Below are 18,357 nucleotides of genomic sequence, written 5' to 3'. Positions count from 1 at the left end.
TCTCAAGCACTAAACATCAACAAATAAGATCGTTTATCTTGCTGGGGAAAGCAAAACATTGCATTGCCATTCAGAGAAGGCAGCTGATGTCCCTACCGCACCACTAATAAAGAAGGCCTTCACAACGAAAAATAATCATTTTCTATTACTTTCCACCATGCCTCGTCCATAAACACAGGGACGCTGGTAATTGCATTTAGCAAAGAAGCCTGCTCCGTCTATTACAATTTCCTGAAATGAAAAAAAATAGTAATAGTAATAACAACTCTGAAGAACACCCAAGCCTGAGGGTTGAGTTGAAGGGCAGGAGAACACCGAGCAGTCCTCCTCGCCCCTCCTCGCAGGTGCGTAGTGCTGCTGCAAGGCTGTAGAGGAGTGGAGACGCGGGTAGGAAGGAAAGCAGGGTGTGTGAGTGTGTGTGTGTGTGTGTGTGTGTGTGTGTGTGTGTGTGTGTGATTTTCACCTTCTTCTCTCTCCTTGGCCTGGGTGCAAAGGACAGGGAAGGCACGATGGATTTCGAGGACATAGCAGACACCCAGACAGAGCAGGGGAGAGCCCCGGTGGCCGGGATCTCGGAAAAGATACTGATCGCTCTGTGCCCAGCAGCCGGCGAACTCAGACCTGGCTGTGGGCAAGGAGGTGGCATGGCTGCGCCCGCAAGTCCGCCACAAGCCCGCAGACGCCACACACACTTTGCTGTTGCCGAAGCATTTGGCTGGCCTGCCCGCGCGGCCTCCTCTGCCAAGCCAGGCACTGACTCCACAGGAGAACGGTCCTGTCGATCTCTGCAGGAATATAAGACCTTTTTTTTCCAAGGAAAATGTTCCCCAACTCGGCAAGGGAGGTTGGCAGTACATTTCCAACTCTGGCCTGTCTTTTTAATACCCCTACAATAGCTCGGTTGGACTGAGACCAGCTGTTGGTACATTACCATTTGTAAATGCTTAAAACAGCTACTCCTTGTTTTCTTGGCAACACTGGCTGTGGAGGGATGAGGGGGGGAGGGGGGAAGCTAGCTCCAGCCACTTTCATTCAAACATTAAGAACCTCTGACTGCCAGCATTTGGCACCCACAAACCATTGTTTGCACAGCCCCTCCAACAAGTTTCCCCGTCCCTCACTTGTCTCCACACCCCTGTCTGTGTGCAGAAGAAAGCAAATCAATACAGAGGGGTTACAGCCCCCTCCGTCCCAACCCTAGCCCCCTCCAGCCACGTAGCCTTCATCTGAAAGAAGATACAGCTGAAGCAAACTCGCTTTGTCCTGGACGTCCTTTATCTGGTTTTGGCTCCCTCCCTGCTCCGGCTGGTGGTGATCCTTTTACGGCGCTCTGGCTGCAGTCGCTCCCAGATCCGCATCTTCCAGATGACCGTGAGATTTTCCCAGTGACCCCCTCGTCCCTGTCTCTGCTCTCTGAATGCGTGCGGCAAGGACTTCCCCTTTCCCAGGACTAGCAAGGGAGCCCGAGCCCGGGAGACAATTTAGGGGTGACGAGGAGGTGGCCCAAATCCAAGTCACCCTCTACAGATGGGGCCCCTCTGAAGAAAAGCTCTTTGTCCTGGTCCACCTTGCACCTCACCAAAGTGCTCCCGTTTTCACTTGCAACGCGAGTGGATATAATTCCCAAAGTCAACACTTTGCTTCTCAAATTAGACAAGGAATTTCGTGAAGACTGTGCGAGGCCCCTGCTTGCTCCGCCCCCCTCCCCCACCAAGTCGCCGTTGGCAAGGGTGGCCTCCTGTGCCACATGCCCATCCGGCACCCTCGCCCCACATGCCTCGAGTGCTAGCAGCCCAGAGCAGGCGCTACCGTGCCGACGGCTGCAGCTGCGGGGACAATAGGCTCTGTGTGCCATCTCCCGGTTCCTGTACCCTTCTGTTCTATGGCCTCCCCCACCAAGGGCAGTGGTGGCTGCATCTGTCCTTGTTCCTTTGGTAGGTTTCTGGGCCCAAGAGAGGGAGGGAGAATCTGTCAGCGTCACACCGGCTCTTGGAGTTGAACGGCTGCAAGTAGCCAAATGTCACTGGAGGGTTGAAATTTCGCACAGATGCTCCAAGTGGGAGAGAGACTCAAACCGGTGTTGCGGTTAGGTCACTTGGCCGGTTGACGACGGGGTCCTCGTCCAGGTTTATGGAAATGTTCTACAGCTGGTTCCCTGCGTTGAGGGAGGAACCCTGCAGTGGAGACTTGGACCCAGAGAGCTAGTGAATCCGCTCAGGGCAGGGAGACATACTGCACACATGGGAAGACGCACAGGGCTTTGAGCTCTGACTCTGCCACAGCCCCGGCGTGGCCTGACACATTCGTTCCATGTCCAAGGCTCTAAACCATCTCCTCTGTAAAACCCAGAAGTTGGGCTGGACACTTGCCTGGGTCCCTTCAGTTCTGCCACCAATGTCATCGCCTTGCTAGTTTCCTCCAGCTTTGGCTAATAGGATGTTGGGTGTGTCCCGTTCTAAAGACATTCGATGTTTAGACCTTGTAAACATTGCCTTTGAAGGCGGGTCCTGGGTGGTGTGCTGGGGTTAGAGTTGGTCAGCTAACCGCAAGGTTGGTGGTTTAAACCCACCCGCAGCTCTAAGGAGGAAAGACGAAGCCATTTGTGCCCACAGTGATTCGTGGTCTTGAAAACCCCAAGGAGAAGGTCTCCTTTGTCCTGCGGGCTCTCTATGAGTTGGAATCACCTTGGTGGTGGTGAGGGGGGTTTAAATAGTAAAGGTTCCTGAGTGGAAGAGTCCTGGTGTTGTAGAGGTTATAAGTTGGGCTAACCAAAAGGTCAGCAGTTCAAAATCACTAGATGCTCCATGGGAGAAAAACGGGCTTTCTGCTCCTTTAGAGAGTGCTGGTCTCAGAATTCCCACGGGGCAGTTCTAGCCTGTTCTGTAGGGTCGCTGTGAGTCAAAATCACTCAATGGCAGAGAGTTTGTGGTGTTTTTTTGTTTTGTTTTGTTTATTTAATTTTTTTTAACTGACCTAGATGTTGGCAGTTCAAACCCACCCAATGGCGCTGCTGAAGAAAAGTTGGGCTGTGTGCATCTATACAGATGACAACCCAGACAACCCTAGGGCACAGGTCTACTCTGTACCACACGAGGTCGCCAATGGGGGGGGGGGCGCCAACTCTACTGCCACAGGCATGTTATGTTTTGCTTTTTTCTGTGATATATCAAACTCTGTAGATGCATTTGATATCAGTCAGATTTACAAATATCAACATTGTCTCAACCTCTGGGGAAAAGATAGTAAGTTCTTTGAATTGAATCCCACAAGGCGCTCTGATGGCTACATAGGGTAAGCATCGCATCACTAACGGAAACGCCAGCGATGCAAACCAGTGAGAGAAAGCTGAGGCCGCCTGCCCCTGGGAAGACTGAGTCTCGCGAATCCTAAGGAACAGCTCTGCTCCAGCCTACAGGGTCCCCCTGAGTCAAAATCCACTCGGATTCTTGTCTGAATCCCCAGGCCCGGCACAAGGCCAGGCCCAGAGTGGTCTCACTGTGCGTAAAGTTTGCTTAATGCAGAGAATGCACAACTGGGGGCTTGAAGAAATCAGAGTGGCATACACAGGTCAGCCAGAAACTCAGACGTGGTTATGGGCATTTACTTAGCCACTAATTGGAAGCCTGGTGGCATGGTGGTTGCACATTGGGCTGTGATCTGCGAGATCAGCGGTTCGAAAATACTATAGCCACTCCATGGGAGAAAAATGAGGCTTTCTACTCCCATAGAGAGTTAGTCTTAGAAATCGAGAGGAGCCACTCTAACCTGCCCTCTAGGGTCACCATTGGTCAGAATCGACTCGCTTGGATTTTTTTTTTTTGGGGGGGTAGTTGGTTTGAAATTGGAAGCCAGCCAACTATAATAAAAATGGGAAACCTGTCTATGGGTTTTACTAAATTTTACAGTGTACTTATTAATACTGTCAGAAACTGCTCCAAGATCCTCTCCCACCTTAGGCAGCCTGGTGTACTGAATGCAGCCCCCACAGCAATCTTGTTACAGCTCAGGTCTCAGTGGGGTTTCTCCTGGGATATCCCCATTCATCATCTACCAGCCTCTCTGCATGCTGGTTCCACATTCTCCCTGCTAGGCTGAAAGCCCTCTGTGGGCAGAGACTGGTTAAGCTGGTCCAGGATAGGGTCCCAGAGCCTTGCATCAACTGGGTGCTCCAGTAATGCTGGTTTAATATTATATCCATTTCCAAAAAACATATATTATATCCATTTCCTTTACAAATCACCCCAAACGGGATGGCATACAGCCACAGCAATTTATTCTCTCATAGGTCTGCAGGCTCTGCGTCTGAGATGAAGATGTTGGCAGAGTTGTGCTCACTCTGAAGGCTCCAGGAAGGAATTCTTCCTTGTCTCTCCCTAGTTGCTGGCACTTGCTGACAATTTCTCGCATTCCTCGGCTGACAGCTGCATCTCATCAATGGCTGCCTCCATCATCACTGTGTTCTCCCCTGTGTGGTTCTGTGTCCCCAAATCTCTTTCTCCTTAGAGGAACACCACCCCTGGACAGGGACCCATTTGGATCCAGTATGGCCTTTCCTAAAGCTCAGACCAAATCCACTGCCATCGAGTCAATTCCAACTCAGAGTGACCCTATAGGACCAAGTCGAACTGCCCAAGTGGGTTTTTTGAGGATGTCAGTCTTTATGGGGGAGGGATTTCATAGGTGCATCAAAAGAAGAGAGAGGGAAAGGCATTTCTCCTCGCTGCATGGGGACTTTACAGAACGGGCATTGCGCTGATCTAAAATCATATATACAAGACAGTGATGCCTTCTGAAGTCAGAGAAAGCAAAACAATCCCCACAGCTATTTCAAAGCATAAGTAGGACTCAAGGGTTAAGTTCGGAGGAGGCTCCACCCTCGTCAGTATTCAGACCCCATTTACCTGGTCAGATCTCAGCTCCACGCACCATAGAGGGGCCCAAAGGTGGTCACCCCTCTGTTCTAAATCCTTCCTGAACCCTCCAACATCTACCATCCGTGGTGATGAGGCTGTAGTAACCATCTCAGATGAACTAGTGTTGCCCCTTCCCAGAGAGGAGCAGGAAGCGGTCTCCCTGCCAGGCTACCTGCTGCCATGACGAGCCAGCCATAAGCACGTACACAGCCAGAGCTACGAGAGTACTGAGCAAACACAGCACACGGAATCCCAGTCAGATAAACTCCTCAGGACAGAAATGGGAATAGCGATACCAGGGGGGTATGGGAGAGGTAGGGGGAGATGGAGGAGGAAGGGGGATCGATTCATAGCCCCCTCCTCTTCTCCGAGGGGGACAAACAACAGAAACATGAGTGAAGGGAGACAGCAGTCGATGTAAGATATAAAAATGATAATAATTTATAATCTGTCAAGGGTTCACAAGGGTGGGAGGGTGGGGGAAGGAGGGGAGCTGATGCCAAGGGCTCAAACAGAAAGAAAATGTTTAGAAAATGAAGATGGCAACATATGTACAAATGTGCTTGACACAACGGATGTATGTATAGATTGTGGTAAGAGCTGTAAGACACTGTGTTGGTCTGGATAGACTAGAGAAACAAATTCATAGATATTCATGTGTGCAAAGAAAGAGATTTATATGCAAGAGCAGTTGAATATTGAGAAAACATCCTAGCCCAGTCCAGATCAAGTCCATAAGTCCAACATTAGCTTATATGTCTGATACCAATCTATAAAGTCCTCTTCGGACTCATGGAACACATGCAATGACATTGAATATAGGAAGATCTCAGGCCAGTGGGTGCAAAGTCAGTGGTGGTAGAAGCATCTCAGCCCTGGCAGGGGTCTCCATGTGGCTCCTCTGGTTCCCTGAGCTGCCTCAGGGTAGGTCCACGTGACTTCTCCTCAGGGATGACTCGCAGGAAGTGAGCACAGAAAGAGTCTCTCCTGACTCAAAGGAGGAAATCCAGGAATTCCCAGAATCCTTAAGGGAAAGACCATGCCCACACAGAGGCCTCGTTGGCTATATCCTGGTTGACAGCCTAGACTCCACCCCTACACTCTTAATGCTCAAATTGACACCAGATTATGTAACTAGCACCCTGCCCGCATAAAATTTTTTAAAGAGAGAGAGAGAGAACTGAGCACAATTACTGTGAGAATAATACATGAAAGGGGAGCTTCAGTGGTGTGATGGTTAAGTGCTCAACTGTGAACCAAAAGGTGGGGGGGGGGGGTTCAAAAGCACCCTGCAGTTTAGAGGGAGAAAGACCTGCTTCCATACACGTAACAGCCAACAAGGCCCTACGAAGCACTTCTACTCTGCCCCTTGGGGAGTCAGCACCCCTCAGCAGTGACCACCAACAGCAGGATGTACACAGCAGAGTTCTAAAACCTTCATTGGTTCCGTTCTCCGCCCTGTTCTTTTCTACGCAGCACGGATAAGGAAAGTGAGACTCAGAGACGTGAAATGGCCTGCCCAGATTTGACAGCTAGCAAAGAGCTGAGTGCGTTTACACCCTCCCAAGTTCTCCCCTTAACCACAAAGCTTCCCCAAAGGCCACCAGCCGAAGCAGGAGTGATAAAACCCTTGCTCACAGGCAAACAAGTGCAGAGTCTGGGTAAGTGTAATGGGGACTAGCCCAGTGTAACGGAGCCCCCCAGGCTGGCCTAGTGAGGTCTGTGGCTAGAAATAAGGATCTATTGAAAATGGATTACCTACAGATAATGAACTATCACTCAGTCACAGAAAAAACTGAAGACCTGGTACATGCTGCCACATGGGTGAACCTTAAAACCATTGTTAGTCTTTACTGTTGGATCCATCGTGTGGGCCCTGCCTCTTCACCACCCTCTGTGCAATTTAAATGAAGCACTGCCCGATCCCGGGCCATCTTCACCCTTGCTTTGCTTGACCCAAGGTTACAGCTACTGTGTCACCCCGTCATGTTGGCAAACTCCTTGTTGCTGACCCTCTACTAGGTATGATGTCCTTCTCTGGGGACAGATGCCTCCTAATAACATGTCCAAAGTACAGGAGACAAATCTTGCCATCCTTGCTTGTAAGGCACCTTCTGGCTGTACTTCTTCCAGGACAGATTTGCGTTGCCCTCTGGAAGTCCGTGGGATATCCAACCATAATGCAAATGTATCAAGTCTTCTGCGGTGTTTTCATTCACTGAAAGCACTATGCTTCGTGAAATAAGTCAGTCACAAAAGTGACAATGATTGTATATCCCACGTATATGAATTATCTAGAATAGACATGTGTGCCGAGGCCAGCTTTCATGCGTAGTTATTAGAGGCCTGCTGAGAGGAAGGGGGACTCCCTGCTGTGGGGGCTCTGAATTTATGTCAGGAGTGATGGGAAATGTTGGAGATGGCCAATGGGAACGGTTGAACCTGATGTGTCAAGTGTCTGAGTGATCTAGCACTGCTGTGACAGTGATCACAGAGGGTGGCTTTAACCAACAGCAATGTGTCCTGTCATAGGTTAGGAGACGAAGACTCCCCACCTGTTGTTTGGGGGAGGTCTTTGTCTCGTTTCAGCTTCTTTCCCTCCCTTCGTTGGTGATCTTCCTGGGGCGTGGCGTCTGCCTCCCCACATCTTTGCCTGATTGAATATGCTACCTCTGAAGAGTGAGTAAGACACACTCCACACGAAAGTGGCCTCATGATCAAAACACAGGAACCCCTGTTCCCAGATGAGATTATATCCAAGCAGAGGGGTTAGAATTTACAAAGTGTCCTCATAATTTTGAGGGACACGATTCAATTGATAACAACACTGAATCAAATATGTGAGGAATGTTTTAAAAGAATGATTTGTGATATACAGATGCATAAAAGTATGTATGTATATCCCTCACCAGCTCAATGTTACCCAAAAACTAGCATCCAATGGAAATAGAAGGCAGCATTGCAGAGTTGTTAGGAGGAAAGGTCCAGAAGTCAAACAACCTAGGTCCTAATCTGAGCTTTGCCATTTAGCATCTATGGGCCTGGGCAGGTTTCCTAGGCTTTCTGGGCCTCGGTGTCTTTATCCATGTAATGGGGCTAATAGTAGTAGTAACATCCTGGAGACGTTGTCAGGATTAGCCCAATACTTTCTCCTTGGTTTCCTGTGCTCACCTGCTGCTCCCAAGCCCCTACATGCAGGGGCCTGGACCCTTCCCTGAGTTAGCACGCCTGCCATCGTCTCCCCGTCCTCTGACTCCCATCACTGCTGTTGCTCCCGTGGCAAACACCAGAGCTTTAGAATCACATGCCAGCCACCATGACATACAATGGAAACATTGGGAATCCAAACAGAACCCAGTTCAACTCTCAGTCCTGACAGTTCCCATCAGACCTGTACTTTTGCTCCGTGCACTGAAGCATTCGCCTTTGAGGGCTAACTAGGAAGCCTGTCCACTGGCTTTAAAATTCCTGCTCAAGCACCTCTGGCTGTGTGACTTTGAGAGAGTTACGCAATGCCTTCCTCCTCCACTCTTCTCCTCTATAAGACGAGGGCATTGAGCAACAACAACATAGGATGGCTGTGAGGACTGAGAATTAGCCTGTGAAACACCTGGTCACCTGCAAGGGTCAAGTAAAGGTTATCTGTCCTCATTCTTCTTAGTCTCCTCATCCACAGCATGGGGGTGATGACACACAGGGGCAGGGGAGGTGGGGATGGGCATGAGGGCAGAGCGAAGCAGCTGGCCCACATGCATGGCATCTTCTCCCCGCCAGACCTTCTTTTGGCCATGTGTGCCACCAGGAACTCGAGAACAGGCAAATCCTCGCTATCCTAGACCTTCAGGAACTGGGTCATGGACCCACTGAAATAGGATCCCACTCTTCTCGGTGCATGGTGATTGCAAAAGTGTCTCTTTACCTCCATTCTCCAAAGATCTCTCAGCTATCACTCATGCCTGGCAAATCCCAGCGCCTCCATCCTGCTAAGAACTCCTTGAAAAACGCCCTCAGTCCTTTCCCAACGTGGGACCGCCAGGCCTCAGTCTCTCGCCCCACTTCACCACCAGGCGTGTGTCCTCCTCCCTCCCTCAAGACCACAAACACTTGAGAAAAGCTTTCTTCTAACCCTTAGGGTTTTCCTTACGGCGGGCCACGCACTCTGCGAAGCAGTTGTGTTTCCCACTGTTTGCTCCCCTTGGTAATTCTTTGAGGCAGGTATACCTGTTAACCCATGGGACAATAAGCCCTCAGGATAGGAGATCCTTGCTCAGGTCACACAGTGAGTAAGTGAGTAAGGTCATTCGCTCCCAGACCACCGGCGCTGTCTTAGCTGCTGTGGAAGACGGCTTTTCCCATGGTTTGCAGGCAATAGGAAAACCTCATGCAGGCCTGGACATGGAGTCCCCAGGAACGGGGACAGGTGTGCTTGGAAACTTCTCTCAGCCTCATCTCTTCACAACAGTTGCACCTGACACCTGTTCTAATTACAGGAGGTATCTTTCCTAGAATTCACCCAGTAAACCCTTAGGGAGCACTTAGGGCGCATCTGAGATGGTTTTTGGTGCTGGGCATCCGCAGTGAACAAGGCAGACCTGCCCTCTCTCTTGGAGAACTGTCAGTGTGTGATCAAGGGTCGCAAACCAGGAGAGAATCACTCTACAGTGAGCAGAGTGGGGGGTTTAGTGCTCAGTGGGACACCTAACCCATCTCGGCAGGACCAGAATAGACAGGACTAGGCTGTCCTAGAATCCCTGGAGGCATAGCGGGCTGCTAACCACAAGGTCCCTAGTTTGAACCTATAAACCACTCTGCGAGGGTAAGAGGTGGCTTTGTACTGCAGCAAACCTCAGGGGCAGCTCCACCCTGTCCTACAGGGTCACTATGAGTCAGAATCAATTCAATGGCAGTGAATGAGAGTCCTGGGGTGGTACAAAGGGCTCACACATTGTAGTTCAAGATTCAAGTTCACCCAGTGGCTCCTCGCAAGAAAGGTGTGGCAATCTGCTTCCGAAAAATCAACCCTATGGAGGTCGCTTCTACCACGACACAGGCGGTCACAATCAGCTACCATCCCCTCCCTGGAAATTGGTTCCTGGCTTGCTTATTTTAGAAAGGAGGTTTCGCTTTAGCCTTGATGAGCTCTGTCAATGAGTCAGCCAGGCGAAAATACAATAGCTAAGCCAATGATTTGACTGACTTGGCAGTGACAGCGGAGGTTAACAGTTCTGAGCACCACCTGGCTCCTCCATCTCGCCTCCAGAATGACCTCACTTCCATCCATTTTTTGCTGGACACCCAATGAGGATCTACCAGGAGGAAAGTCCTAGTCGAAGCACTGGGTGAGCATCTGAGGGCCGTGAGAAAGAAAGACCTCCCAGCAAGCACGTGGCTTTGATGGGCCCTGAGCACCACCATGAACAAAGCTTGGCCTTCAGATCCATTGGTCGATGGGACACTGAATGAACACCACAAGCAATCCTCGGTCTTGACCTTAACCTTGACTTGGCCTGCTGAAGGTCAGCAGGCCCTCCCATCGCCCAGCCTGAGCTGGAGAGGTGAGAGGAAAAGATAGGTTTTCTGACACGACGCACCCACGCCTGCCAAGTGCTCCCCACAAACACTTCGCCACAACAACAAAAGACAGAGTGAAAGGAAATTGGAAAAATGGAACCCCTACATCCCAGAAATATTACTTTCATGATCTGTATGAATTATTTAACAGACAGCTGAAAAGACCAAACACAACAGAAGAATACAAAAAAAGCCCAGCTCGGTACAGATACTTTCCCCGAAGCCCAGGACAATGAAATGTGTTTTATGCCACAGATCAACGAGCCAGGGAAGGAGGCTTCCGAGACAGATGCCCACAGGGATCGTTAGCCCCTTATCTCTCAACCCTTTGCCACCAGCATCCAGATCCCTGAGCCCGGGCATCAGGGGGTGAGACCAGTTGAAAAGTGTGTAGATTGTAAGTGTTGGTTAAACAACCCCACCGTAGTCATGTTTGCTGGAGGTTTTAGGGAGCAGATGTAGAACTGGCAGGGCTCGGTGCTGGCGATATTGTTGGAGCTCTCTCAGCGCCAACATGGAAGAGGGAGGGGAAGCAAAAAGGAAAAAGAAAAGCCACACACGCAAACACCCAAAAAAGCTGCGTGGGATGTGTGTGTCCGGGTGTTCGTGCGTGGTCTCTGCCGTGACATCCACGTGGCTGAGGTCCCTCGGCGTGGAGCTGACCGATGCAAAACCAGACTTGGGGCCCGGCCAAGAGAAATCCAACTTCTTCCAGGAGCTCCACGCGGGTTCTCTCCGCAGCCTCGCTGTGCACTCGGGGGCAGGGCAGGGGCGAGGGGACCGACCGTGGGGCGTGGGGTGTGTGTGGGGGGGTCCCTGGCCACTGGGCTCAGTGCTCTTGGTTACTGGAGAAAGCGCACACAAACGGCGACCCAGCGATAAAGGCGGCCGGCAGCAGTGAGGCGGCGCTGCAGCTGCCAGGCAATAACTTAGACAGTTACAGCTGCCATCACCTAGTTCATGCAAGCTTTTTAATATCTTTTGGCAGCTCTCGGTGTCACAGCACAAAGGGAGAGTTGGCACTTCACAGCATACTTTGTTTGACATAACTGTAGGCAGGACCCAGCTGATACCTTCGGTAATGTGAATGGGTTTGCTCTTAAGGTTCATTTTAGCAGATCAAACTCCCCCTGCCCCACCCTCTCTCCACGCCCCCATCCTCCACTCGCTCCCGCACAGGGCACCCAGCACCACTAAATCACATGTTGGGAACCAGATCAGAGGAGTGGAAGGACTCGCTGGTACGGCAGAAGGTTGGCCCGGTAAGCGCCCAGCTAAGAGAGGAAAACAATGCACCGAAAACAGGCAGGAAAGAAAGGAAGGAGACTGGAAAAACAGGCACGAGGCTGCCAAAAACCCTTTCCAGATCTTACCAGGAGATACCCAGTGCCCGAATTCTCACCCCTAAGCTTACAGGGTTTCCAACACATCCTAATGTCACCATCTTGCTTTCTGCATATCACTCTTTAAAGCTGGGCTGCTCCCCACCCCCAGTCCCATCATCCCTGGAAGCCAGCTTGCTCCAGAAGACCAGCAGCTAAGAAAGCACTTTGCTGAAGCACTTCCCAAGCCTAGGGAGTTGTCATGACAGTTTTCCGTGATTCCCTTCACCAAGCCAGGCATCCTAGTTCGGCAGATCCAAGAGCCTCGCAGGGGCTGGAAATGGTCTTCTCTAAGACCCCTCCGCACAGATGGGCATGGAGCTCGCCCGCGGCAGAGGACGAGCAGAGGATGAGCACAGGGCAGCAGAGGGAGGGGACGCTGCTCTGCTCAGTCTAGGGACTAGAAGATGGAGATGAGGAAGGGTTATACTGAGGCAAGGAGAGAGCAAGAGAACAGGAAAAGCACCACTTCTTTGGTGCCACCACCCCAGTCACTGCACCGGCAGAACATCCCTTTGTGTCTCCCAGTGATGCGTCTGGCTGCCTGAGATGTTCTGGGAGGAAGCTCCATGAGTACCAAGAATGATGACGGGCTCCTCTTGGGTAGGGACCCACTGTGTCCCAGGTACCATGTTGCACAATTCTAGGTGAATGCTATCATCACCATTTTACAGGAAAGGATCCATTGTTGTTCTTGTTCCTATTGCCACTCCGTCACCACTGCTGGCAACCTTATCACCTGATAAGTAAGTGAACTCAAGACTAAAGCATAGGCAAGACAAGGAACCTGCCGGAAGTCAGACGGCAGAGCCATCCCAGCAGAACAGCGTGGCCCTGGCTATGAACCGGAGGGTTGCTTGTGGAAGTTTCTCCTCTTTCTGACCATTGGCGGGGAGTCTCATATCCCACCTCCCACCCTCCTCTGGCCTTCCCTTGTGGGACCCACCTTCTGAAGGATCCTGGCCTAAGATCTCTTGGCCCCATTCATTCCCATGTAAACCACTCACTAAGCTTGGTCCTCTGCAGAGTGAAGGTAGCAGGTGGTCTGCTAGTGTGCAGCCATGGTCTAATGTGGGAGGCAGGGTGGTCTGGGTTTGAGCTTGGCTTGCTCTCAATCTCTCTCTCTCTCTCTTCTCTTGTATACTTTCTCAGCATGCATTCACTAGTATTAAATATTCATTATTTACGAAAGAATAAAATCATGGTGATGGAGTAGCTGGTTTAAAGCTCAGGGTTGGGATCAACTCAATGTTACCTTCCTCTTTCCTTTTATAACACCTCTTCAAACCATCTCTCCCCCCTCTCCCATCATCTGTGAGGGGACACAAACTCGGCGTTACAGGGAACCCATGCCACTGAGCCAGCTCCCACTCATGGCGGCCTCTTGTGCATTGGAACACAACTGCACTCCATAGAATGCTCAGGAACTGGTCATTGGGGTTTTTGAAAGTAGATTGACAGATCTTTCTTCTGAGGCATCTCTGGAGGACTCGAACTTAGAGCCTTTGTTTAGCAGTCAGGTAAGTTAACTGGCTGAATTCATTATAATTCATTATTTTTTTATTATTATTTGAGAGTAAAATGCCAAAACTATTCAGCAAACTACTATTATGTACTATCCATTGGATAAATGGATGGATGGATGGATGGATGGATGGATGGATGGTGGTGGGTGGGTGACTAGGTAAGTAGGTACATGGGTAGGGAGAGAATATTCATGTATCACATACTTTGTGCCAGACACAACTGAGCTTACTGCCATCAAGTTGATGCTGACTCAGTGACCCTATAGACAGGATAGGCCTGCCCCTCTGAGTTTCCAAGGCAATAACTTTTTAAGAGAGTAGAAAGCCCTGTCTTTCTCCCAAATCCCACAACAAGGATCCATTATTATCCCCACACTTTGTCAATGAGGCCACTGAGGCACAAAAAGACCAAATGACTTGCTAAACTTCTTTGAACAGAGCTAATTTTTGTAAAGAACTCTGTCGGTATTTTACCAAGTAGAGCTTCACTTCCTTCAAGGGGGGGTTCGAATTGGGAGTTGTGGTTGTCTTACAGAAAACGCAGCTGTATCTTTGAAATAGTCCACCTCGGTTAACCTCAGGAGGGTGTTGCCTCGGTTAACCTAGCGTTGCTGAAAAATGCTGCCCTCAGAGGAGCTGGGAGTTTAGTTCTTTGAGGTGAGTTAAACATTGTTCCTACCGACCCATTTGCATTGTTCTTTACCTAACAAACACTTCTTCCCTGAATTGTGTAGCAGTGTGGATCATTGTTCCCAAATTCCAAGTTTTGCTTATTGAATTCCAAGTAAATGGTGTGTTCAATGAAGATGTGCCAAGCTGTTCTCCAGCTTAGATGCATGACCTCTCTATGTAGGTAAGTGTCGTCACTGGGTATCAGACCCCCTTCCTCCCACATTCCATCTCCCTACCCTCACGAGGAAACGGGTGATTTCAGCAGTTTCCAAAACGCCATTCAATAAAGCCCTAGCTTGAGAAACGTTCCCTCTCTCAAAGTCACAGTATTTAGTGTTGTGGTTCACTTATTATTATCATTCAAAACAAATAAGGATGATAAAACATCAGCTGGAGCCACTCCAGGACACAAGGAACTGGAATATCTAATAAAAACCAAAGTATGCCACAAATAGAAAGTCACAGAAAATTCAGGAAAATAATAACAAAGGACATTCTGAACCTTTCCCCAAAACATAGGTCACCTGAAATAATACACCCGCTGAAAATGTACAAAGTGACACAGAAAGTACTATCTAGCAGATTCCCATCTAAAAGTTCAACAACAACAAAGAAGACAAAATAGCGTGTAAAGTGCTCATTACAGTGCCTAGTGTGGCGCAGAGCATGGTCTTTAGTTTCCTGCTTCCAGCATCACTCAATGGACTTCTTTAAATTAATCTAAATGTTCCCTGGGTAAGGAGGAAGGTTTATCACATTCAGGAATTCTTTACTCTCCACTGAAAACATCAACTGACCCCCCACATTCCAGAAATCTCACTATTCCACAAAGGGCCTTTAAAGCTACATTTCAACCTAAGCAAATATTTAACTCCAACTTGGGAAAATCACGAGCTGTCAAACACCAGCAAGGTCCTAAGACTGACCTTCCCAGAGGAGAATGTGATGAGATGACTAGGAGCTGAGTGGCTCTTGTTTGGTCCCCAAAGCAAATGATTGTGAATATTGCACAGATCGAGGGGCCAACCTTTGCTAGCTCGGGTCCCCTCCCCCGCACCCACCAGACACAAGTCCTTCACTGTCTTCTTCAGGCTAATTCTCTCAATTTCTATTGTCTCCTGCATTAAAGTTCTCAGCCAATCTGACAAGAATTTTACTCCTTTCTAAAACCTAACTAGGAGCATGATGACCTCGTTGGTTGCTAGGGGGTTGATTCCAGACAACTCACTTTATCTGCTTTGAAAAGGAAAAATGAGATGAAAAGGAAGGTCCTGAGGCCTCAGAGGGTCCCTTACCTGTCTTGCCACCCATCGGTCACCACACTGCTCAACCGTCTGTCTACTCCAGTCCTTGCTTTGGCAAGAAGGGGAAGGTGACATTCCGCACACATTTTATCAACTCTGAAATGGGGTTGAGGGATGTGGGACCAAATTCTTTTCCTTTTTCGTCCCAATAACACATCAGCTCCATACAGGGAGTCCGAAAAATACCCTTTCACCACAGCCTTGTTAATCACAGCCCCCAAATGGAAACAACCTAATTATCCCACAACTGGGGATTTACTTAACTAAATTGAAGTAACTGCGTACATATAATACAGTAATTTTAAATGCTATTTATAAAAACTTTGGGGACTAGAGAAATTCTGATGACATAATGTCTGGTTAAAAACAGGATACATTTACATATAGTTGAATCTCAGCTACATAAATATGGAAAATATATGCAGTACTAGATATTGTTTTGTCTGCCAATACCTCCTTCCTCTCTCCTCACCTCCCACCCCAGCATTGCTGGGAACTTCACACACTCAGAGTTGCCTTCGTATGCACCATACAGCCAACTCCTCACCATAGTTGATTGGTCCAAGGCGGTCATCTTACCTAACTTTCTCCTTCCAAAATCATTTGGGAATTGGAACAGAGGAAACAAAAGGATAGCATGCCTGGGGGATTCGTCCACAGGAAGTCTCCCTGTGGGCCAGCAACCAGTCCACAGAGACAGAAGGTGACCAACGTGCAGTGAAAGAAGCAAGAATCAGAGTAGGGTGGCCCGAGAGCACACTTGTCCCCTTGTTCCTGTTGTCCCTAAGCCTGCTCACATTCCTGCTCTCGGGCTCCACGAGGAGCCAACTCCAGACCCTTGAACCTAAGGATCCCCGCCCCTGATCCCCGCCCTTGAACCTAAGCAACTTGAATCAGACGTTTGCTACTTGTAACCAAGAGAATTCCAGGCAACTTCTGTGCCCTCAATTACTTAGGTGTTTGGCTGCCAACAGCAAGGTTGGCAGTTCGAAACCACTGGCCGCTCTGTGGAAGAAAGATGAGACTATCGGCTCAGAAATCCACAGGGATCTTTCTACCCTGTTCGACTCTAAGAGGGTGGCTGGGAGGCAGAAACATTCTTTAGCAGTGAGTTGGGGTGTGTCGGGGAGATCTCAGGGAGCACTGCTGCTAAGGGTTGTACTAATAGCCCACCAACCACTCTGCGGGAGAAAGATGAGGCTCTCTGCTCCTGTGTGGCACAGCCCCTTAAACCCCATGTTCACATCAGCTCCAGGGCAGACTTCAAAATGGTAATGAATTGGGGGGTCAGGGGAGGACGGGAAATAACTTTTTTTTTTGCTTTTCTGAAGCTTCCAAATGCTCCACTCTGATACTACTTGTCATCTAGTGTTCCCTGTCCCACTCCATGTTCTCAGTTCACAGACACAAAAACACACTTACATAAGGTTAATGAAAAAATACAAGGGCTCAAATAGAATGTAAATGTTTAGAAAATAATGATGGCAACATATGTACAAATATGCTTGATACAATTGAGGTATGGATTGTGATAAGAGCTGTAAAAGCCCACAATAAAGCGATCATATATATTTGTTAACAGAAAATATATACTGAAAATATATACCACTCATGTATATATATAAAATATATACATGAGCGGGCTTCAAAAAAATCATGGAAAAATTCCCTTAATGTTCATTTACATTTTAATCCATTTTGAAACTCCTTTATCTACATATACAAGGGGGTACCCCCCAAAAAGAATTTTTTCAAAGCTATGTAAATGTTTTTTACAAAACAACCTTATCACCTTCAAAGTACTTTCCATTGCACTAAATACATTTGTCAAATCTGTGATTCCAGTTTTGGAAACATCTTTCAAACTCATTTGTTTAGATGACTGACAGCACTTCCCTCATTTTTTCCTTCACGTCTTCTACGTCATCAAATCGCTGCCCTTTCATGTCCCTTTTCATTCACAGAAATAAAAAGAAGTCTCATAGGAACGAGGTCAGGTGAGTAAGGAATGTTGCTTTTTGCCAAAAACTGACACGCCGAGATGGCTGTCTGAGCAGGGGCTTTGTCATGGTGGAAAAACCACTCCCCAGTCTAGCAGAAATCAGGCCTTTTTGTCACACACTGTTACACAATCTTTTCAGAACCTCCAAATAGAAGACTTGATTAACAACAGTCTGACCTGGTGGAATGAACTCTAAATGCACTGCACGTGGACATTTTCATCCATTCAGGAAGCTGACGGATGTCCAGAATGAGGTTGGTCATCAATCGACATTTCACCATTTTTGAAACCAGAAAGCCACTTGTACATTTTAGTTTTTCCCATAGCGCTGTCCTTGTAAGCTGTGTTCAACATCACAACAGTTTCTGCAGCATTTTTCCTGATCAGGAAACAAAATTTCACAGCTGCACACTGTTCTCTTAAATTGGCCAACACAAAAAACAAGGTTCCAGCAGAACTGCTTTGTGAAAAAATCTCTGTGATCAGCGAGAACCTTCCCAGGTGACGCCACTGGGTGCACTAACTGAGAGCGAGTTGCTGGATGCTCACCTAGCAGGAAAAATGGGTACTATGAAAGCTCTGCTCGGCCCAATGCAATTTTGGTTTGTTTGGTTTTTTTTTAACAATTTATTGGGGCTCATACAATTCTTATCACAGTTCATACATATACATACATCAATTGTATAAAGCACATCTGTACAGTCTTTGCCCTAATCATTTTTTTCTCCTCTTTTCTTTTTTTACATTTTTTTTATTTTAACAATTTATTGGGGCTCATACGATTCTTTGCACAGTTCATGCATATACATACATCAATTGTATAAAGCACATCCGCACAGTCCTTGCCCTAATCATTTTTTTCTCTTTTCTTCTTTTACATTTTATTAGGTACTCATACAACTCTTACCACAATCCATACATATACATACATCAATTGCAATTTTGTTTTTTTTAATGTCCCCTCATACTCACACATATGAATATATG

Source organism: Tenrec ecaudatus, chromosome 1, assembly GCF_050624435.1.
Source record: "Tenrec ecaudatus isolate mTenEca1 chromosome 1, mTenEca1.hap1, whole genome shotgun sequence".
NCBI lineage: Eukaryota > Metazoa > Chordata > Mammalia > Afrosoricida > Tenrecidae > Tenrec > Tenrec ecaudatus.
This window is presented reverse-complemented; position numbering follows the sequence as displayed.